Here is a 24,825-nt window from a genome sequence, read left to right on the forward strand (position 1 = left end):
GGGTACAGAAAGAGGATAGAGGGGTGCAGAAAGATGGAAGAACAGTGCGGAATGAACCAACAGGGGTGCAGAAAGAGGAAAGCAAACTGAAGAAAGAGGCAAGAGAGTTGTATAAACAGGCAAAAGAGGCACAGAAATGGTAACATGGGTGCAGAAAGAGGCAAGAGAGGTGCAGAAAGTGGAATGAGGGGAGCAGAAAGAGTAGTGCAGAAAGAGGCAACAGGGGTGCAGAAAGAGGCATAAGAGGTACAGAAAGAAGCAAGAGGGGTACAGAAAGAGGCAAGAGAGGTGCAGAAAGAGGTAAGACGGTTGCAGAAATTTGTAAGAGAGGTGCATAAAGAAGCAAGAGCGGTGCAGAAAGAACCAGCAGAGGTGAAGAAAGAGGGAAGCGGGTGCAGAAAAAGGTAAGAGAAGTGCAGAAAGAACTAACAGAGGTGCAGAAAAAGGGAAGATGTGTACGGAAAGATGCAAGAGGGGTGCAGATCATTGCAAGACATGTGGAGAAAGAAGTAAGACCAGTGCAGAAAGAACAAGCAGAGGTGCAGAAAGAGGTGGTCAGAAGTTTGTAGGAGCGGTGCAGAAAGAAGCAAGAGAGGTGGAGAAATAACAAGCAGAGGTGCAGAAAGGGGCAGGAGGGGTGCAGAAAGAAGCAAGAGAAGTGCAGAAAGAAGCAAGAGAAGTGCAGAAAGAAGTAACAGAGTTACAGAAAGACGTTAGAAGAGTGTGGAACAAGGAAAGAGGGGTGCATAAATGTGCAAGAGAGGTGCAGGAATAAGCAAGAGCAGTGCAGAAAGAAACAACAGAGGTGCAGAAAGAGGCAATAGGGGGCAGAAAGAACCGACAGATGTGCAGAAAGAAGCAACAGATGCAGACAGAAGTAAGAGAAGTACAGAAAGAAGCAACAGAGGTGCAGAAAGAGGGGTACAGAAAGAGGCAAGAGGGGTGCAGACTTTTGCAAGAGAGGTACAGAAAGAAGCAAGAGCACTACAGAAAGAACAAACAGAGGTGCAGAAAGAGGCCACTGAGGTGCAGAAAGAGGCAAGAGGGGTGCAGAAGTTTGTAAGAGAGGTGCAGAAATAAGCAACATAGGTTGAGAAAGAAGAGAAGTGCAGAAAGAAGCAACAGAGGTGCAAAAAAGGCAAGAGGGATGCAGAAAGAGGGAAGAAGTTTGCAGAAAGTTGTGAGAGATATTGGAAGAAGCAAGAACAGTGCACAAAGAAGCACCAGATGTGCCGAATAAGCGGCGCAGAAAGAGGCACAAGAAGTGCAGAAGGAAGCAACAGGGTTGCATAAAGAGTCAAGAGAAGTACAGAAAGAGGCAAGAGAGTAGCAGAAACAGGCAAAAGGAGTACAGAAAGAAGAAATAACTGTGCAGAAAAAACCAAGAGAAGTGCAGAAAGAGAAAAGAGGGGTGCAGAACGAGTCCAGAGGGGTGCAGAAATTTGTGAGAGATGTACAGAAAAAAGCAAGAGCGTGCAGAATGAAGCAACAGTGGTACAGAAAGAGGCAAGATGCTTTGCAGAAAGAGGCAAGAGAAGTGCAGAAAGAACCAACAGGGGTACAGAAAAAGGTAAGAGGGGTACATAAAACCCTGAACGAGGCTAACGTGGTCTCCTTGCTGAAACCGGGTAGAGAAGCGAGCGACCTCGGCTCCTATAGGCCGTTAGCGCTCCTCAATACCGATTACAAAATTCTTGCAGCGGCCCTGGCCCGGAGACTAGCGCCACTGGTCCCCACTCTGGTACACTCTGATCAGAATGGCTTCGTACCCACACGGAGCACGTCCTACAATTTACGCCGTTTTTTCAGAATCCAACGTTATGCGACTCTAGCCTGGCCACGCTCGGGATGCATCGTACTTGATTTGGAAAAGGCGTTCGACTCGGTGGAGTGGCCATACCTCCTCCGAGTCCTCGAGAAATACGAACTGGGGGACGCTTACATACAGATGGTGGGACTCCTCTACCAGGCCCCAGAGGTCCGGGTCCGGACTGGACGGTTGTTCTCGGACAGGATCCGCATCGGGAGAGGTACCAGGCAGGGCTGCCCCCTCTCCCCCATATTATTCGCCTTAGCGATGGAGCCGTTGGCCGAGATGCTCCGCAACTCCGGAGACGCCTGGGGCATACCGCTGGCGGATGGCACCCACTCGGTGTCTCTATATGCCGACGATTTGTTGCTATATGTCAGAGATCTCACGCAAATACCAGCGGCGATCACGGACATATTTCAGATATTTGGCGACAAGTCGGGGCTCCGTGTCAACTGGGCCAAGTCAGGGACCTATGCGTTCGGTAGCGAGATGCCGCAGTGTGATGTACGCATGATGGGGGAGACGCTCCGATGGCACCCGACGGTATTTCGGTACCTTGGGATATTCATATATCGAGACCCCGTAGACCTCCTGGAGGGGAATCTAATAAGAGCCATTTCCTCGCTTACGGCCCAGGTCACGTTCTGGAATTCCCTCCCGCTAAATGTGCCCGCCAGAGTGGCGCTGACTAAGATGATAATGCTTCCCCGGCTTCTCTATTACTACACCAATCTGCCAGTGTATGTGCCGGCGCGCATCTTTAGAGAACTGGACTCCCTCACCAGACGCCTCATCTGGAATAAGGGGAGGCCCCGGGTAGCACTAAAGACTCTGTTTGCACCCACGGACGCTGGAGGCCTAGCGGTTCCCAATCAGGAACTCTATTACCTGGCAGCACAGCTGCAGTGGGTTGCCTACTGGCTGAGCGGTAAGAACTTAGTGGACACAGCCACGGCTGATACCATCCTATCTCCTGTACAGGCGCTCGCCCTCTTCCACCCGTTGGCGCGGGGCCGCCCCCCCACGCAGGTCCTTGTAGCAGTGGCGAAGCGGTGCCTCGTGCGGAGCCTCCGGCTCACCAAACAAACGGTGCCCTATGCCCCGAACCTGCCTCTACTGGGGACACCCCTGGGTGCAGGCACGCTGTCCTCTGCCGAACTACGCAGCTGGACTGCGGTGGACTTGGACGACCTGGGCGGCCTGTACAGCGACGGGGAGCTGTTACCCTTCGAGACCTTGGCCACGGACACAGAGCTGCCGGTGGGTCAATTTCTGACACACGCCAGACTCCTACATGAGTTGACAAAGGCGTGGGGTGACCTCAGTCACGAGCCGTCCACACACCTACTCATCCAATACCTGCACGTGATGGGAGATGGTTCACACCTTGTACATTGGCTTGCACAAGCCTTACACAGCCACACGCAATTTTCCTCTCGGAGATTGAGGGACAAGTGGATGGCCGACCGTGGCACAGACTGGACAGACAACCAGTGGAATGCTATTCTAGCGGGCGCCAGGGTCGTCCCCCGCAATGCACGATTCAAGATTATACAGTATTACATCATCCACCGGGCATATCTATCTCCAGACAAACTGAATCGTTACTTCGGACTCACTTCCTCGGCGTTTCCCAGATGCGGCCTCCAAGACTCGGACTTCCTGCATGCACTCTGGAGCTGCGCTCATCTTACCTCGTACTGGTCTGCGGTCACGGACATGTTGACGGCGGCCACGGGCGGAACTCTTCCCAAGACTTGGGAAGTGTGCCTCTTGGGACTCTACAAGAGGACCAAACAGACCAAGATGCGGGCGCGCTTTTGGGATTTAGGCCTTATCACGGCCAAGCGTCTTATCACACGACGCTGGAAGAGTGCCGACCCACCGCGCCCTGCGGACTGGCGCCGCTCTTTTGCCACCTGGGCCTGTGCGGAGAGTGTGTCACTTCACAGGGAGGAAACCGCTGGACTCCGGAAATACCCGATCGCCCAGGACTGGGACGTTGCCCTGATTGCGTATCACCACGCATGCACACAAGCCGAAATAGAGTGCCGTCCCGTTGCGACATAGGGAGGGCTCACTCGACTGCTGCCCGCACCTAACACGGGCTCCGCCGCCCCTTTCCTTCTCTCCCCCCTCCCCTTTGCCCTCCCCCTTTCCCCCCCCTCCCCCCCCCTGTCTTCCCCCCCGCTCCGCGCGCCTCCTCCCCCTCCCCCCCGGTGACCGAGACCATGTGTGGCGGAGACATCCCCTGCCGCATTTGCCTTCCTGCCGCCTGTGCCCCCCCTTGCCTCGCAGCCGCGGCGACGCCGCCTCCTCACTTGTCCCCGCCCCTGCATGGCCCATATCGGATGCACCACACACAGTTAGGATCCTGGGTACACTACCACACACACGAATGCTAGTCCAACAGTTTTTTGGAATGTTTTTCCCTCCCCCCTGTATTAGACTTCCCAGTTCACTCTTTGGTTGACACAGAGGCCGATTATACTGTACCCCTAATCATGCCCGACCACACCTCCTCGTCTATATCTCACATGGAGCTGCTTAGATACGTCCGGGACTGGGAAGCGGACACCCAGCGACCCATGACCCATGGGAAGGTATGCTGTTGCCTCTATCCTCTGCTGCATTGTACAGGGAACTCAATTTCATGCACTGACTGTGGACTTTTCTTTTTTGAACGCGCTGGGCCCTTTCTGCAGTGCTGCGAACTGCGGACACTGCACCATGAGTCACTCCCTGGCACAGTCAATTATGTACCAATGCATTTCTACCAGCAACTGTTTATTTTCACTCATGTATGACTGCTGTGTTAACATGTGCAATCTGCTAGGTACTGTTTGTGGCAATAACCCGTTGTTCTGACACTGTATGTACACTTACTGGCTTATCTGTGAATTTAAATAAAGTTTGGGACCATTGGTCTTAAAAAAAAAAAAAGAGGGGTACATAAAAAGGCAAGAGAATTGCAGAAAGAAGCTAAAGAGGTGCTGAAAGAGGCAAGCGGGATACAGAACGAGGCAAAAGAGGTGCAGAAAGAGGCAAGAAGGGGTGTCGAAAGAAGCAGAAGATGTGCAGAAAGAAGCAACAAGGGTGCAAAAAGAAGCAAGAGCACTGCAGAAAGAGGCTAGAGAAGTGCAGAAAGAAGCAACAGGGATGCATAAGGAGGCAAGATACGTACAGAAAGAGGTAAGAGAGTTGCAGAAAAAGGCAAAAGAAATGCAGAAAGAAGAAAGAACCAACAGAGGTACAGAAAGAGGCAAAAGGGGGTACAGAAAGAGATAATAGGGGTGCAGAAATATACTAGAGATCCACAGAAAGAAGCATGAGCACCACTGCAGAAAGAGGCAAGGATGTAAGAGATTTGCAGAAAAAGGTACAAGAAGTGCAGAAAGAAGCAAAAGAGGCGCAGAAAGAGGCAACACGGGTGCAGAAAGTGGCAAGATAGGTGTAGAAAAAGGCAGCTGGGGTGCAGATGTTTGCAAGAGAGGTGCAGAAAGAAGCAAGGCTGTGCAGAAAGAAGCAAGAGTTGTGCATAAAGAAGCAAGAGAAGTGCAAAAAGTAGCAAAGGAGGTGCAGAAAGAGGCAAGAGGAGTCCAGCAAGAGGCAATATGGGTGCAGACGTTTATAAGAGAGGAGCAAAAAGAAACAAGAGAAGTGCAGAAAGAAGCAACAGAGGTGCAGAAAGAGGGAAGAGTAGTGCAGAAATAGGCAAGAGGAGTGCAGCCATTTGCAAGGGAGGTGCAGAAAGAAGCAAGAGCCATGCTGAAAGAACCAACAGAGGTGCAGAAAGAGGCAAGAGGGATGCAGAAATTTGCAGGAGAGGTGCAGAAAGAAGAAACAGAGGTGAAGAAAGAGGCAAGGGGTTAAGAAATAAGCGATAAAGTTGCACAAACAAGCAACAGTGGTACAGAAAGAGGCAAGGAGGGATGCAGAAAGAGGCAAGAGAGGTGGAGAAAGAGGCAACAGAGGTGCAGTAGGAGGCAAGAAAAGTGTAGAAAGAGTCAAGAGAGTCAGAAAAACAGGCAAAATAGGTGCAGAAAGAAAAAAGAGCAGTCCAGAAAGAACCAACAGAGGTACTGAAACAGGCAAGAGGGATACAGAAAGAGTTAAGAGGGGTGTAGACAATTGCAAGAGAGGTGCATAAAGAAGCAAGAGAGGTGCAGAAAGAAGCAAGGGAAGTGTAGAAAGATGCAAGAGAGCCACAGAAACAGACAACAGAGGTGCAGAAAGTAGAAAGAGCAGTGTAGAAAGACCTAATAGAGGTGCATAATGAGGCAAGAGGGGTTCCAGAATTTGTAAGTGAGTTGCAGAAAGATGCAAGAGAGATGCACCAAGAAGCAAGAGAAGTACAGAAAGAATCTTGGGGCATATTACCAACAACTAGCGATAATTATCGCTATGTTGGCTTAGCGGCAATATTTGTATCGCCGTGCTGCGGCGATTTTTATCGCTTAGGAACCTTGCTATTATCAAGGTTTATCTCCTAAGCGATAAAAATCAGCCGAAATGCATGAATATCGCTGAAAAGTCAGCGATATACATGCATTACCGAGCTAATGCTCTTAGCCATGCTATCCACCTACCATTGGACAACATGGCTAAGAACTGCTCAGGGGCAGGTGTTAGCTTTTGGAGATATTCGCGCTTAGCGCGAATATCTCCAAAATTTGGTAATAGGAGATAGCGATGTTAGCGACTGGTTCCAGTCGCTAACATCTTGGCATGCCCACTTTGCATGTCATTAGTGATAAATTTCACTGACATGCAAAGCGGGGCCCAAGATGGTCGCTATCTCCTACTAGCTGTCGCTAACTGGTGTTAGCAACTGCGAGGTAATAGGGAGATAATTTTATCTCTGCTTTCTTGGCTTTTAAAGCCAAAAAAGCGGAGATAAACCCCCTTGATAATATGCCCCTTTATTTCTCACAAATCAGTCAAAAAATGATAAACATCAGGATGTGCATCAGGGGAATCCACAGGTGCCTTTTTAAGAATAGGGAGACTGGGGCTATTGCACACGTTCGCTAATGTCTCCTCTACCACACCTGATTTGATCAGGTCCTGTATAATCTGCATCAAAGCCTGTTTCCCAGCCTGTGATATTTTGTATTGGGGAATACGAGGAAGCACAACGTTATTGTGGATACTGGTGGTATCTGTAGCAACCCCACATCCGTATTCCCTGTGGCCCACAATGAGGATTTCACATCCTTAAATTCAACAGGAAGCGGTGCATCCTTCGCCAAACACTGCTTTGCACTAACCACATTAAGTCCAAAAGTCAGATAAACACCATCCGGGGAACAATACATGGTGGCATATAACTGCTTTAACAAATCCAGTCCTAATACATTTTCCATACAATTTTTTGCCAACAAAAATGGGGAGTCCACAGTAAAAGGATAAACTGAAAAAGGAAGAGGTTGGGATATGGGGACACAAAACTGATACGCCTAAAAAACCTACCGAGATAGTACAGCCAGACAGGGCTGCCCCAGTTACCAGCGAATGCGAAACAGAGCTATTCATTGCACCTGTATCCACCAAAACTTTCCGTGCCGAACCATGGGAATCTGCCATGACATTAGGACCACGCTGATCTACAGGAATTAGTACTGATCCCTCACCCTGTCCCTTGCTGTCCTAGCTATAGGACATTCCTGTAACTTCACCCATATCATAATCGTCATGATAGTACTGCCTTCCTCTGGGTCATCAAACTAATTCTGATATGAACGACCCCATGAAGATGTACCAACTTGGTCCTCGTCAAGATCAACCAGTCCATGGCCCCTTCCACCTGGACCCCGTCCTCTGGGTACTGCAAGTTTCCGGACACTCACTTTGCCAATGTCCTTCCTTTTTACAATACGCACGCTGATTTAGCCCCAAGGGCGCACCGCCTCTTCCCGCACCCCGTGACCTTTGAACTACACCAGTGCCTCGACCCCCTTGCAGCCTGCTGTAGCAATACCTTCGTCTTCAAATCTTTACTCTTTTTCTCCATGTTATCCTTTTCCTCATTTTCTCGATGCTCATAATATTGAGAAATACTCAATGTCACTGAAGGGTAGGAAGTAGTCCAAGTACTCTCAGAAGCTTGCAGCCAAGCCGCAATTTCAGGAAGTAAATTCATAAAAAACCTATTAACAAACTAATGAACACTGCCTTCAACTGACAAATCCTGCCCACTGAAATCAAGAAACACCCTTTCAAAAAGAGTACAAATATCTGACACACTCTCCTCTTTCTTCTGGCGACATGCTGTTAACTTGTCCCAATCCACCCGTATAGGTGGGATAAGAGAATGCATATAGGTGATAATGAGGCTTGGCAAAGCCAACATTTCAGATTTGGGCTTTTCACCAGCCTTTCTGTCCTTATCCCATGCCCTAACCTCATTCCAAGTACTACCCAACTACGCAGCATGAACCTGTGTATGTACTTGCCGCCAAATGTCCACTGGCACCAAAAGCCCCAAAAACATCTCAATATCTGCAAAGGTCATAACTGACAAGGAGGCAGTCTCTGTTATTTCTGTATAGTATGCAGTAGGATTGTTTCTAGGGTCTTTTAAGAGCAAGTACCTCACTTCTCTTCCATGGGGTATAGACCCATTGTTCCCGAAAATGAGCCTCTGCCCTCTGCTGAACCACATCTACATTCTGGTTAGGCTGGTCAGGAATCTCAGGATAAAAAACAGGGTATACCTCTCTCATTGGAAATTGGGACACTGTAGTCGGAGTACCATTATGCAATCTTTCTCGATAACTGAGAAGCATCCCAACATTACCAAAAACATCTGCAGGGACCATACCAACTGAGCATACTTGTTCTCAAATATCATAAATAACCTGAGGAGCTGTGCCTCCAATAAACTGTTCCCACAAACTAATCAAGGTAGCCCACATATGCTGAAGGGCATGCTGTTTTATTATCGGGTCAAAATCTTTCATCACACTCCATATATCTTTCACATTATAAATCGTACTCCGAGTCCATTGTGCTGCCTGATTTGCAACCATCCTTTTCGCTTCCTCTCCCACATCAGACCGAATCAATGCCCGCCCCATTCGCTCTTATGCCGCCGCCCAATCCCCTCCATCTGACCCTCGCACTGGTGTCCCAACACTACCCAACACCACAGATTAAATGCATGGAAAAGACACAAGAGGTGCAGACTCAGGTGACAATGTCAGCATTAACTGTGTGGTAGGTGTAAGAAAAGGAGGAGAAACATGAGGGGGAGTAGCAGACACTGCAGGGGTGCGAAACTGGAGGTGAGACAGATAGTACTAGCCCCGAAGCTATTTCATTTTTATTTCACACAGCTTTATTCGATCATTGTGAACAGATCATAAAAGCAAAAGAATACATATAAAAATATCCAGATCAATAAATATTTATATATACATTAATTAAAACATTATTAAACAAATGTTGCTCTGGTCCAAATAAAACCTTTACAATCGATTATAATAGAAAAAACAGTTCATAATATGGTTACAGGTGCTGCTGGAAAATATGCCCACCCTTTTCCTGTTCCTGAGGCAGGCCCATAGATATGAGGCAACACAGAAACAGACGAAGGGGTCACGTAGGGATTTTAAACATTAAATTGCGACCCGACATTGCCTAAAATTATGATGCCTCAGAATTGGCAGTATAAACAATTTCTTTGCCTCAGTATATTTTTAACAAAATAGTAGGATATGCAGATCTGTCTGCGCCGAAAGGTTGTTACAGGGGCAGCGATCGAGATCTGCTAGCCTATACTTCTTTTGTGGATATCTCAAGAGTTAAAGGGTCATGTTTAATCTGAAGCGCAGTGGAATAAATCTGTGCTGGCCGTTGTTTATCCCTACTAAGTAATGGAAACGATCTCCTGGTATTAATGGGACCAAGTCATACGCAATAGTAGAGTGATGGATCTGTTTTTTTTCCTGCGGGCGTATTCTGCTCTTTGGGAATATAGATCTTTTAACCGTTTAACTGTTTCTTCATGACCCCCTTACAGGAGTCAGGGTCCTGAAAGAGTTTTTCCATCCCTATAGCCTTCAATACAGTTTCTACATGATTTTGCCACCAAAATCTTTTGTAGTAAACTAGGTTGCAGCATTTTCTTACAATGGTTTGTGTCAAGTCTACCGTAGTCCTTTGCCAACTGGATAGCTTAATGGATAGCCACAAGAGGACCTGGGCCATTCTTATGGTGCCGCTCAGAAAGGGGAGCCCTAATTCGAGATGTAGAATATAATTTGAAGCCGGTTGGGGTAAAGACACACTTTTTTTAAAAAAGGAGACTTCCATTTGCTGTAACAGGCCAGTATTGGCCATCCCACACATGCCTGCTTCATATGTAATGGCTGATTTTATTTTGGCTTGATAAATATTTTTAGTTAAGTCCAATGTGCTTCCACCCAATGTTTTTGCAAATCTTTTAAATGCGTTTAGGCTCCTTGCATACCCCGGGCTCTTGATTTTACTAGTTTGGACCAAGATTGATCCTTATCAAAGAGCACTCCTAGGTATGAGAAGGAGTCCACCACCTTAATGTCATTGCCGGCCATCTGGAATTGTGGCAGTTTATCTCATCTGGTTGCTCCGGCTACAATTATGAAATATTTTGCTTCATTTACTTTTAGGTCAAGGGAAGCCATGAAGGTGGCTTAAGCTTTAATTAGTTTTTATAGGGTCAGGCCCATTCTTGTCATCAGCACCGCATCATCGGCGTTTGCCAAAATCGGGAGGGGAGTTTGATCAAATTTGGGAACGTCCAAAGAGAGAGCAGACAGAAAGGACTCGACTCCGTTCGTATAGATTGAAAAAAGGAATGGGGCGAGCACACATCCCTGTCTAACTCCCTTTTCAATTTTACAAATGCCTTACACAGGCAGTGGCATGGGCATACAGCCACCGGATGAACCCAATAATCGGTGGGTCTATGCCCACATCCTCCATCATGGACCATAGCCAAAGCTATTGAATCCGCAGAAAAACTAGAAGGGGGTGGTGAGGCAACGGAGGACTGAGGCGAAGGAACAACAGTATTTAATCTCTGCGGGGCATAAGGAGGTGGGGGACGAGTGTCCAACAGATCCTCTACCAAAGGATCCTCATCCTCTTGAATAATATAAGACTTATTACATTGCAATCAAAACTTTTTATCTGCACATTCAATACCTTTTTCTGTGTGCTCCTTATCATAAGCCACAGCTTTCTGAACCACTGTTTGCATTTCCTTCTTCCTAGACTCCTTCTTGGCACATATACGCCTCTGCTTAGCTTCCTTCTGCCATACCTGCAAAGTATCAAACATCGACTGCCTACTTCTTTTAGCAAATATTTTGTCCTGTAAATAGTTCAGTTTTGTTCATCAAAGGTACCTTCCAGTGGCCACTGGTCACTGGCCACTGAAGCTTAGTATTGTCCCTCGTAAACTTGTGCCGCAATGTACGAAACATATAGGGCCAATACCGTGCTTCACATACATCTCAAAACTCGGTGTGCCTTCCAGAGGAACAGGCTGCCTTTCCTCCAGCCGATGCTCAGCTTAACAACAGCGGCACACCAAGCACAACGCTTTATTTACTCCAACAAGGCTTTCTAGCATCCAAAGCAACATTCACTCTCCACCTAAATTAACACACACAACAAAAACCCACAAACCGAAGAGCTCTCCAAGGCAGTCTACAGACTGCACCAAGACAAGATAGGCTTTAACCCCAGGCCTTTTCAATATTAAACCTGATTCAGCAAGTAGCCTGGCAGAACGTTCAAAACACTCCGTAACACAAGGGTCCACAGACCCACCAAGTTAATTAAGATGGTGCTGCACTTACCAAAACTCACCCTGTGCACACACGTCAGACAAGATTATCCTCCACTGCCGACTCTTCGGACTAATACGGTCTGATCCAAGGGTTTCACCTTTTCAGGACCGAGCCGAGATGACTACTGGATGAGAAGCCACCTGATCAGACAGGCGGGGCAGCTGCGAGAACCAAGCTCTATCATATGGGGATTCTCGATCCGTCCATCCAACCAGATGCAACCCTGACCCCCTCAACCCGATTACGGGTGGGATGGGTCACCTGGTGGTGTCCCTGCTCAGGCGACAACTGAAGGAAGTGGCCCAACTAGTGCCACCAGGATCAATCTCAACCTCCTCTTGTCTTCCAGTTATGAAGAGTCGATGATGCATTAGAGAATTCAAGTAAACTAGTTTATTCACAAGATACACTGTAGTTGAGTCCAGTCCCACCAGTCTACTACAATAGCTGATGAGGGACTGACTCTGACAAGCATAAAGTTACATTATGCAAGTTGCGGAGTCCACAAAGACCCGCCTATAATGGGAAAATGCTAGTAGCTGTCTTAATACAATGGGGGCACAGACCATAAGTTTTGATTCCACAGCCTGGTACAAGCTATCTACTATCCAAGGTCGCCTGGCCTAGCCTCCCTTCTAGACATGTGGGAGAAGGCCTCTATGTAACAGAAAAGGCATGCATTAGTGAGCAAGTTTCAGCATTGGAGAAACTAAACTTACCAAGGACCATTTCTTGTAAATGAACAAGTAACAGTTTTGATTGCAATAGAAAATGGCGTCTTCGAGAGCTGAAATGGTGGCACAGATGTCAACCTAACTAACGTAACATCTGTATTTACTGAACACATCTACACATAATATGCAAATATAATGTCTTAGCCATATAAATGCTAACATACTATTAAGTAAAACATGAGTAAAATGACAATGTTACGTTTCAATTCTATCACTACCTCCTTTCTTATTGTAACGCCTGCCATGGAGAGGTGGTACAAAAGGGGGTGGTGATGGACGGAGCATCTGAACCAATCAAACACTCATACCCAGTCAACAGATCTGGGTTTAATCCATCACCGTTCTTTAGCCCACTCTGCCACCCCAGTTCAGACATGGCCATATGCAAATCAGTCTGACCCTGTGCCTCATGGGAACAGTCCAGCCCGAACTGCCAAGCCATGCCTTCCCTGGACCGGAAACAAGCTTCTGAGGAGCGGTTTCTGGCATTTCAGCCGTCTTCAGCCCGGCTTGCTTGAATCCAGTGGCAAAGTGAGCAAGGGACTCACGTCTGAGCATACCCTGCCAACTTATGGCGAACAAAGTGGTACAAAAGGGGGTGGTGATGGACGGAGCATCTGAACCAATCAAACACTCACACCTAGTCAACAGATCTGGGTTTAATCCATCACCGTTCTTTAGCCCACACTGCCACCCCAGTTCAGACATGGCCATATGCAAATCAGTCTGACCCTGTCTGAACTGGGGTGGCAGAGTGGGCTAAAGAACGGTGATGGATTAAACCCAGATCTGTTGACTGAGTGTGAGTGTTTGATTGGTTCAGATGCTCCGTCCATCACCTCCCCAATTTGTACCACTTTGTTTGCCATGGAGAGGTGGCAGGCCCCCGGGCTGAGAACGGCCTGGGAGGAGGGGAAAAAAAAGAAATTGGCCGGGGGTGGGAAGTGAACCCTAAGGCCTGGGGGATCTCTGGGGCCCCCAATACAATTTCATTTTGACCCCATTTATGTGTGTGTGTGTGTGTGTGTGTGTGTATTTCAAGGTTCACTCTTTCCTGGCCTCCGAAAGAAAGAAGAAATGCACACTCCAAAATGGCTTGCGTGTGAAATTTAATCCATTGTACAAGGAGGAAAGGCACTAACACCAAACATGTTTCGACAATCAAGTGGCCTTGGTCACGGGTGGGTGGCTTCCTCATAGTTAATGGTTAAAAAAGAAAATATTGTCTCATCGAGGTAACAACATAAAAAAAGGGCTGGTTTTCGGAGGAACATCCTCTGGCTGACGCTCGCCATGTCAGAATGCTTCCAATTGCACAATGTATAATTACACCATGACTTACCTGAGATGTTTGTGCATATTACACAAAAGAATTAATAATAATTAATGTGCAAAGTACATAATTGTGAGAGGTTGGCCTGGTAAATGCTGTCCACTAATTAAAGTGGGCACCTTGCACCAGTCCAAACAATCCTTATTGGTGATTTAAGAGGCCAAAGATAACCTTAGAAAGGTATCCAAGTGGTAGCTGTGGAGAGCAGCCTTCAGGCTTAGTCTTGAAGGAATGTTAAGCAGCTTGTTTTACCAGAATGCAACCCTAATGTATTGGTTAAATTAAAGGAGAACAACAAAGTAGTTATAAAAATATGTATTTATTATTATAACACCTTAAATACCTCACAGTATCTGCTACACGCAGATAAACACAAAGCACACAATACTGTAGCACAGAAGTAAACGTAAGTAGCACTAATACACAGTGGGCTCCAGAGAGAGACCAAACCATAGACTAAAATAGTGGTATAAGAACCACGACTTGAGTCAAGACAGTGTCTAGATGTTGTAGAATCGCTGGGACCCCAAGGAACCACCCAAGGTGAGTAAGTAGGGACTCCACAAAGGACGGGTGCTGTGTGAGAAAACAACTGTGTGCTAAGTACAATTCAATGCGGGAGTCGCGGTTGCAGTTGTATGGGCCAGATGTACAATCAGCAATTGCGCCTCGCAAATTGCGACTAATTTGTGAGTTGCAATCTGCCATGCTAGAATGAGCCCCTTGCAATTTGAGAGCTCATTGGGAAAGACATGCCCTCCCAGGTATGGTGGCTAACCCTGGGCGGAGTTTGCATAGTCGCACTACACAAATTTAAGCGAAGTGGTAAAAAAACTCTGCGAGCTACGCGGAATTCCTTGAGCACGCGAAGTTGCTAGTTCCACCCGTTTGCGATGCGTTTTTCCTGTTCGGGAACGCATATTACCCCCCCCCCTCCTCCCCGAGTACAGAACCATGCCAAAGGCAAGGCTCGTAGTGGCGCAAAAAAGGAGTGCATGATTATGTAAGAGTTTATTTTAGAGAACTTAACTTAGGGGATGTAGGTCGTTACAACGCATGCTTTTTCCATGCATTCCTTTACAACGCAGGTTTTACAACGCAAGTCGTTACAACGACTTGCTTTGGGGGGCGCTGGATGGTGAATAGTTTAATTTACTATTCCAACTCCAGTTCCCGTGGATAGTAGGGAAGGTGTTGGATAGTAAATTAAACTATTACCTATCCTACAGAGCCCCCCAGCGCAATTAGTTGTAACGAATTGCGTTGTAAAAGTTGCGTGGTAAAGGTAGTGCGTGGTAAAAGTTGTGTTGTAAACGCTGTTTACCAACTTAGGTAATGCTAGAGAGACTCTAGTCCTTCCTTTGCCCTCCTATCACTAAGCAATAGTGGTGGAATGAGAGGTTTAATTACTTATTAGAATGAGTTGGTAATTTTTTAGCAGTCTGCGTGACATGTCCTCTGTTACGTCACGTGCTGCTAAGTGCTACTTACCCCAGTCCTTAGTAGAACCTTTTGTAGTTTGTTTAGTGAGTGGTAATAGGCTTAGCACTAGCAGACCATAATCAGCCACCAACCAACAATTTGTTGTATTAAAAAATGTATGCATGTGTCCTCGACCTATGCATTTTTTGAGGACTAAAATACATGGAAATGCAGACTTAGTGAACAATTGGCCCGTCTGGAATAGGTGGGCTAGGTCAGGTGATACCTAGGCTTCGCTAGTATTCTGGAATCAGAATGGAACACTGGATTAGTGTTGATACATAAAAACTAGACGGTCCACGAATCCCCCGTTCCTACCAGTTGACCAGATTAGATAGGTCAATTTTATTGCAATTGTTGTTTCCACAAATGTTATTTTGACTGTTTTTAAAAATATTTTATTTGTTTCACACCAATCATTAATGTTTATCTCTTTCTGTCTTATATCTTTCACGATCAGCATCCAGGGCCAAGAAGAAGACGGGTCGAAGTAGGCGGGAGCAGAAGGAGAACACTGCTGGCCTCAGTAAGTCTTCCTGTTAATAATATTAATAATTATATTTCTGGAGGAGGAGCTTCGCGCGCATCCGAGATGGCCGCGTGAGCACAGGGCTCCCGAGTCCCTCGCCGCCCTCCGCATATATCCTGAAAAATATCCTGACTTTGACGACGGGTTCTTGAAGATGAACCTCAGCTGACACCTTAGCTGTTTTCAAAATTTCATTTGGACTTCGGGAACCGCAGATAAGCCGATCGGAGTTTTTGAGGCCCGCCCTACGGCGACACCGGGGGCTGGCACACCAAGACGCCGGGAAGTAGTTGAACAACAACGGCCTGAGGGGCTACCCCTGTTGCCCTGAGTTGACTTTCGGTTTCGTTCTTGTGCCTCCGGCCTCATCTGATTGCCGTATTGCTTCGCGCCCCCACCGAGGTCTAGCCTAACTCTGCTTCTCTATTGTATGCCAACGGTCGTGCGTGCTTGGGTGTTGGGCTGAGCTGCTGGTTCCGCCCCTGCGGCCCACATTCGTGATCTTCGGTGGTCTGGTGGTGAGCGGCCATTTTCACCAGGTCTCACGGGCCCCTTCGGGGCTCACCATTCAAAATGACTGCCAGGATTGACAACGAGAAGCGGAAGACCAAAACGCCTCTATGTGGGGGACCGATCCAAACCAACGTCATGGATCGCTATACCCAACCTAAGGGGTCCCCCGGTGGCACCCGTCGAGTTTTGGAGGACCCCAAGGACGACCTGACTGCGTCGACCGAATTGACTCTGCAGGATGTCATGGGCGCCATTGCCAACATGAAGGCTTCCATTGGTCAGCAATACGAGGCTCTTGCTCTCAAAATTGACACTGTAGCCGTTGATGTTACTTTGATCAGAGCTGATTTGTCGAAGACCAATGAAAGGGTCAAGTCTCTAGATCTGAAGACTTCTAGCCTCATGACCGATGTGTCTGATCTGCAGACGGAAGTTGGAAACTTGCGGTCCTCCAACGATCTCATGGCCCATCGACTGGAGGATTTTGAAAACAGGGCCCGACGCAACAACATAAGCCTTATTGGGGTCCCTGAAAATTCAGGTACTCTGGCAACGGATCTCCTTGTGGAGGACCTCGTCTTGAATCATCTCGCCCCTGCAGGCCTGAGTAAATTCTTCGCTGTGGAGCGTGCCCATCGAGTGCCAGGTGGAAAACCGAAGTCGGGTGCCTCTCCGAGAACTATCATCGCCAGGATCTTCAATTTCAGAGACAGAGACATTATCCTGCAGGTCTCGAGAATGTCTCTGTCTTCAATTTCAGAGACAGAGACATTATCCTGCAGGTCTGGAGAGTGAGTGGCCCCATAAAATTCGAGAACACAACGGTGAGTTTCTACCCGGACTTCACCCAGCTTGTTCAGAGGCAAAGGATGGGGTTTCAGGGAGTGAAGCGAAGGTTGAGAGACTTGGGCCTGAAATATGCAATGCTATTTCCAACCAGGCTGCGTGTCGAATATGAAGACTGGACTTTCTTCTTTGATCGTTCCGACGGAGTTAGTGACTGGCTGGATACCCTTCTCAAACAGAATGACTCAACCGGGCATCCGGGTGGAGCCGAGGGCGGTGTGTCGGAACAAGAGTGACATTATGATTCCTGAATTCTGCACACTTCACATGTCATTCGGCTGGGTTCGATACTTCTTCTACTACTGTGTTCTATTGCTGTATACCCTAGGGTGGTGGGGGGAGTGGGACTCTTTCCTCCTCAGGGGTTTCTTTTTGTAGACTAGTTTAATGATAGGGCAACAGGCACACTGCAAGTTGGGGTGGCTTTTGAGTCTAACGCAGGGGTGCAGGGTGGGGGGCGTTGTAACGGTTTCTAGTTGGAGGGTGGAGGGGGGATTCTGGGTGTTTGTGTGTTTCTTTCAAGGCAACGTATCGTTTCTCTTACTGATCTGGTCATTGTGTTTGTTATGGGGTGGATTCAGCAGTTCTTTCCGAGATGGGGGGTAGTGGGTTGAAACTAATGTGTTGGAATGTCAATGGATTGGGGGATAGGATAAAACGGGGTGTGGTGTTACAGTTGCTGCGGCGCCTCTCCCCTGATATTGTATTATTGCAGGAAACGCATCTGGTTGGGAACACGTGCCACGCCATGAATCGGCGAGGATATCGCCTTGTGGCACACTCTGGATTTACCTCCGGTTCTAGGGGTGTGGGTATCCTCGTTAGGTCCTCCATCCCTTTGGCAAGAGATGATGTGATTCTTGACGATAGGGTGCGCTACGCTGCTCTCACTGGTAGATGGGAGGGGAGGACTGTCTCATTTGTTACTGTATATATCCCGCCGGGTCTACAGACTTCGACTTTTGCGGATCTTGGGCGTGTAGTATTGGGGCTCCCAGAGGGCATCTTGGTGATGGGCGGAGACTTCAACTCGGTTGTCTCCGGTAAGGTGGATCGCTACCCCCCCAGGGATCTTATCAAGTCTCAATCCTGGTTGAGTGGGTTCTTGGAGACCCTGGGTCTGGTAGACTGTTGGAGGTTGCTACACTCAGATCAGGTGCAATACACCTTCCACTCTGGAGCCCATGGCAGTCTGTCTATACCCGACTATGTTCTGATGCCGGCGGCGCTGGCCTCCTCTATCAGGGAGGTGAGGCACCTCGCCCGGGGCATATCCGATCACTCCCCATTGTGGCTTAGCATGGATACTACTATGAGTAATGAGGGACGAGTCGCCCCAATCAACCCCTGGTATCATCGCAATCCCAAGACCCGTGCTGAGTTGATGAAATCCCTCGATCATTATTTTGTTGAAAATGTGGGGTCTGTGTCCTCTGCTATATCATTGTGGGAAGCTTTTAAGACTGTGATACGTGGGCAGGCTTTATCTTTAATCGCCAACGCCAAGAAAAGAAAGCACGAACAGGTGGTCCGTTTGGAGGCAGAGATAGCCGAGCTGGAGGGTGACTTGGAGCTCGGAGTGTCCCGTGACAAGCTTCATTCCCTCAGCCTCAAACAATTAGATTATAGGACCATGGTTACTGATGCTGCGAAAGTCACGAGCAGAGAACAGCAGGGCAGACTGTATGATGTTGGGGATAAGGCGGGTAAATTGATTGCGTGGCTGGACAAGAAAGAAAGGGCGAGTTGTGTGGTTCCTGTGATTGAGAACCTTGACGGAGCGTGTGTGACTGACCCGGCTGAAATTGTTGAGTGCTTCGTGGAGCACTTCCGAACTGTGTATTCTCCGGTCTCTGATAGGCCGGAAGAAGACTCATTCCTTGCTCCGCGATATTACATTGCCCTGCCTGTCTGAGGCTGACAGAGACCTAATGGACGCGGCGCTTTCGGCGGATGAGGTGGCTACTGCCATTCGTTCAGTGCGTTCTGGCAAGGCCATGGGTCCCAATGGTCTGCCAATTGAATTGTACAAATTGTGTCCTGACAAAATGGCTCCGTATCTTCGCGATATGTTTCAAGAGTCGCGAGACAGCGGCTCCCTTCCTCGTGACCAGCGTCTTGCTACTATCGTGGTGATTCATAAGGAGGGGAAGCCACAGGATCGCTGTTCTTCTTATAGACCAATCTCGCTTCTAAATGCTGAACCGAAAATTCTTGCCAAATTATTAGCTAACCGCCTGACAAATGTGATCAGTGACTTGATCCATATGGATCAGTCCGGTTTCATCCCACACCGTAACACGGCGTTCAACCTGCAGCGCTTGCACGGTGTTCTCGCGAGGGCGGCGTCTTTTCGGGAGCCGGCCATCTTGGCTTCCTTAGATGCTACGATGGCCTTAGATATGCTAGAGTGGCCTTATCTCTGGGCCGCTCTTGTGAAATTTAGTTTCGGCCCCGGGATCATTGGCTGGGTGAAACTTTTGTATGCGGAGCCACTGGCGCAGGTGGTCGTGAATGGTTGAGTATCTGCGTCTTTTGTCCTCAGGAGGGGCACACGGCAGGGCTGCCCGTTGTCACCACTGTTTTTCGCTCTTGCCCTTGAACCGCTGGTTGCGCTGGGAACCCTCGATTAAGGGGATCCAGTTGTCTCTGGACTTTGAGGATCGCGTCTCGCTCTACGCGGATGATATCTTGTTGTACCTTACGTCCCCTCGTAAATCTCGAAATGTTTTGTTTGACGTGCTTACCTCGTTTGGGAGGAACTCGGGCCTTGTGATCAACTGGGCTAAATCCTGTGTATACGTGCTCTCGGGCGGACTCCTCCCTTGCCTCGCAGGTGCCCCATTCAGGTTTCTCCGACGGGCTTTAAGTACTTGGGGATTTTTATATCTTTGGACCCCATGGCTCGATATGAACGTAATCTGCTCCCTCCTCTTCAGAGATTGAGACTTGATGTTGTGCGCTGTCCCAGGTTGCCTCTGTCACCGCTCGGGCACGCAGCCCTTTTTAAAACGATGTCCCTGCCGCGGTTTTTGTACGCGCTCCAGAATACGTTCGATATTATTTTGGCGAGCTACTTTCGAGAGGTTGAGAGCCTGCAGAGACGGTTAATCTGGGATGGACGTTCGCGTATCGCCCTCGCTAAACTCACACTTCCCTGGTATGAAGGGGGTATAGCGCTGCCGGATATCAGGCGTTATTATTGGGCCTCGCAGCTGAGTGCGATCAATCATGCAACGTACGCTCCAGCTCCTAACCCGGCATTCGGGATGGATAAATATTTGCTACCGGGCGGAGACTACAGAGGGGCGCTCTATTGCAAGGTGGCGGGAAAGGATTTATCTGGACCCACCAAGATTGCTGTACGAGTATGGCATGATGTGAATGTGTCTATGGGATGGAGAGATCGATTGACTCGTGCGACCCCGTTATATGCGTCTGAAAGGTTGGGATGTCTCCGGAAAACGAAAGGGTTTGAAAAATGGGATATGATTGGTATCAGCACCGTGGGCGATCTTTGGGTCAAGGGCAAAATCAAGACCTTTACCGTATTAAAGACGGAATATGCATTGAGTGACAGGGAATTCTTCCGGTATGCACAGATTCACCATGCTTTAAATTCGGCTCTCCCTGCGGGTACCGACATCCCCGAGTCCTCCCCCCTTGAAGATCGGGTCCTTGATGGCTACGTGCCCGACAGTACCATTTCTTTGATATATAAGAAGTTGATCAATACCCGGGTGGATCTGCTGATGCGTCTCAGGGAGGTTTGGACCGGCGATGGTTTGGAGCTGGACGACGAGGATTGGCAAGCTGCATTATCCTCGCCTAAAGAAGTTGCGATTTCTGCCCATCTCCGACTCGTTCAGCTCAAAATCTTACATCGTGTATATGTTACTGGCCCGCACTTGATTCGTATGGGTTATTCCTCAGATGGGTTATATAAGCGTGATTGTGGGATGCTTGGAACTTTCCTTCATATAATTTGGGAGTGTCCGGAGGTGGTGACGTTCTGGAATCGTGTGCATGCCGTGATGGGAAGGGTCACTGGAGTGGTGTTGTTGCCCGAGGCCAGACGCTGTCTGTTGAATGTGTGGGAGCCGAATGATTATGGTGTGGCACAGACGCAGTGGGTGACCCTTGGGAATCTGATCGCTAAGAGAGATATTGCGCAGTTGTGGGGCTCCCAGCGACCGCCCACGGTATCAGTATGGAAGGAGAATATGGATTGGTGTATGTACAGAGAGAAGACTGTGTATGTGGCGCGGGGCAAACCTAGGAAATGGAACAACATCTGGAGCCAATGGATCGCATACCGTGCAAATGTGTACGCCTCCATTCGTGGAGAACCCCGATGTCCCCTGATCTGACATTCCATATATCGTGTTCTTTATGTTATCTCTACTTTGTTTCCCCGCCGGCCCCCTCCCCATTCCATGTGCTATTGATCTACTGTATAACATCGTGCTCAGGTGTCCTCCTCTGTGAACACATGTCCATGTACATTGTCTTTTGCCTTGTATGTTGTTTTTTCTTCTTTTTAATAAAATAAATAAATAATAATTATAATTATATTTCCTTAACTTTTACTGCACCTTATTTTTTCCGAACTATTCTTTCCATTTCCTAATGCTATTTTTTACCAATTCTTCTTCGATCTAGAATATCTGTTTCTAAATACTTGTTATCCCTGCCTCTAACTGCCTGTGCTATGACTCTCTGTACTACTACTATTAGTCTGCCTGTAGCTAAGCTTGCCCAGTTGGCCACTCTATATAAAAGGTTTTATTAAAACTCAGATTCACCAATAGCTCTAGCCACTGAGTCCAGTCCATTGGGTTGGCCTCTTCTAGTCTTCTTAATCTAGAGAGGCTTTTCGACAATTCCCATCAGCAAAATCCCCAAACAGATATTTTACTATTTTTGATAGGATAGGACATACTACTACTAGTCTACTCTACTCTAGTACCTGATTTATACTATTGATGTATGTTGTAGATGTCAGGGACTGTCCTGGACTATGTGGGGAACACAGTCAGGGGCTTGGGCAAGGACTGGGAACTGGGTAGAAAACTTACACAGGAAGAGGAGTACAGCGCTGCCAAGGATCATACAGGGAGTCAGAGGAGAAAAAGGGATCCAAAAGGGAAGCCTGTACAAGTGAACAAGATGGGTAAGACTCAGAAAGGAAGGGCACTCACAAGGCAATTTAGCATTCAGAATAACTACCCCCCAGGACAAATGTGCAAGGCATATATATGAAACAACATTAACAATAAAGGGTGGTGTTGGGTAAAGCACTCAGGAGCTCCACACAGTAAGAGTGAAGCTCAGTAAGTTTCTTACCCACAATTGCTGTTACAGATACTGACTGCAAATACCCACATGTAGGATATGCATGCAAAGGCAGGGTCTGTGGAGCTTATACATATAGTGATGTTATAAATGTAACTCAAAGACAATACTCACAGTGAACAAGAAACACCACCTAGGTAGTCAGCTGCGCCCACCGATCCTGGCGATCAAACAGGAACACGCTAGGCAGTAACAGCAAGGAGATAGAACTAAACACAAGCACAATAGACAAGGAGCTAGCAAGGAGAAGTGCTTAACAAGAAAGGAAGGAAATCACAGGGCACATATGGCAGAAAGCAGGTAACAAACAAACAAGGTAACAGAAGTAAGACAGCAGAATAGAAAGACAGCAAAATAGAACTGGACCCAAGGAAATGGGAAGAAAGGTAGGGACTGGAAATGGATCTACAGAAGGGGTGGATACAAGGGTATATTAGAATAGTGCAGGTTAAGGAATCAAGAAAACAAAGTAGCATAGAAGTCAGTGCTGGGGCAGGAACAAGAAGTGAGCTAAGGCTCAGGAGTCAAGGCAGCACTGCAGACAGTGCTGGTTCAGGAACAGGGAATTGCCAAAGCTTCAGGAGTCAAGGTAACACTGCAGGCAGTGCTAGTTCAGGAACAGGGAAATTACTAAACCTTCATGAGTCAAGGTATCACTGCAGGCAATGCTAGTTCAAGAAACAGGACATAGCTACAGATAAGGAGTCAAGACTGCTAATTCAGGAGAAGGGAAACTGCTGCAGTTCAGGAACAAGGAATACTAAGGCTCGGGGGTCTGGGTAACTCTGCAGTCAGTGCTAATTCAGGAACAAGGAACAAGGAAAACAGCAGCAGGTCAGGAACAAGGCATAACTAAACCTCAGGAAACAAGAATAGCAAAAGCTCAGGAGCACTGGAAACAAGGTTTGGTCTCACCGGTACACAGCTACAAGGACCAACCTTGGCCTGAAAGGAACTGGGGCTTAAAATAGCTCACAGTAATCACATGCTTCAGGTGTGAGCAGGCTAGCAGTAGCCAGCCACAGGTGAGCTGAATTCCTCCACCCATCCTTGGCCTGCAGGGGTGGAGACAAAGCAGTGGGCAGGGAATTCTGGGTAATGGAGTTTCAAGCATGAGCTGGATAGCTTCCACAAAACCCAGCATGGATTGTGAATGGATATCATTTCCCAAATAGTGTCCAAATGGCTGGAAGTCAAGATATGCATGCAGGAGAGTGTCTGAAAGTATATTAGAACACTGGAGAGTCCCACAGTTCATCCCCCTAGTGGTGGACACGAGAACACGGAGCGAATCGTGACAGAACCCCCCCTACAAAGACCATCTCCCGGAGTCTGGAACTGGATCCAAAGCCTTTGCTCCTAAGAATTAAGTCAATTTCCATCATAGATTCAGTGTACGCCATCAGAGGACTGAAGGTAAATTGTGATGTTCTGAAGGGTTGGATAATACTCTGTAAATTAACAGTAGCATTGAAGGTAGAACTTGAAGAGTCCAAAACCAGTGACAGGGGCTTAGAAGCATGCATTAAAGGTGCTTGAAGTCCTGATGATGACAGGCTAGAGTAGCACTCTGAAAACAAAGGCAGATTGACAGTAGGGTCAAAAGCAGATAACGGATTGGCAGAAGGCACATAGGTCAAAGACAAACTGGCTGAATTTGAGGGAATTGATATGAAGCAGACCTGAGGTTCTGGCCCAGGAGGAAAACATGCAAAAGATACACATGCAGGAGACTTAGGAAGCAGGTATCCAGGAGACCCAGGCCCTGGAGGCTTATATGATGAGAGTTTTGTCTCTGGTGCTGGAGGTTCAGTCTCTGAATGTATATGTATTGAGACCTCTGAAGGCTGGGAAACTGGAAGCACAAGTTCAAAAAGTTGGCAAAATAGAGGCTCAAGGACAGAAGGCAGGGAGCCTGGAAGCTCTAGTGCAGAAGGCAGGGAGCCTGGAAGCTCTGGTGCAGAAGGCAGGGAGCCTGGAAGCTCTGTTGCAAAAGGCATGGAGCCTGGAAGCTCTGTTGCAAAAGGCATGGAGCCTGGAAGTTCTGTGCAGAAGGCAGGGAGCCTGGAAGCTCTGGTGCTGAAGTCAGGGAGCCTGGGAGCTCTGGTGCTGGAGGCAGATGGCCTGCAGGTTCTGGTGCTGGAGGCAGGCGGCCTGCAGGTTCTGGTACTGAAGGCAGGCAGCCTGCAGGTTCTGGTACTGAAGGCAGGCAGCCTGCAGGTTCTGGTGCTGGAGGCAGGCAGCCTGCAGGTTCTGGTGCTGGAGGCAGGTAGCCTGCAGGTTCTGGTGCTGGAGGCAGGCGGCTTGCAGGTTCTGGCATTGGAGGCAGGCGGGCTGCAGGTTCTGGCTCTGTAGACAGGCGGCCTGAAGGTTCTGGCTCT

This window comes from Lissotriton helveticus, chromosome 10 (genome assembly GCF_964261635.1).
Source record: "Lissotriton helveticus chromosome 10, aLisHel1.1, whole genome shotgun sequence".
Lineage (NCBI taxonomy): Eukaryota > Metazoa > Chordata > Amphibia > Caudata > Salamandridae > Lissotriton > Lissotriton helveticus.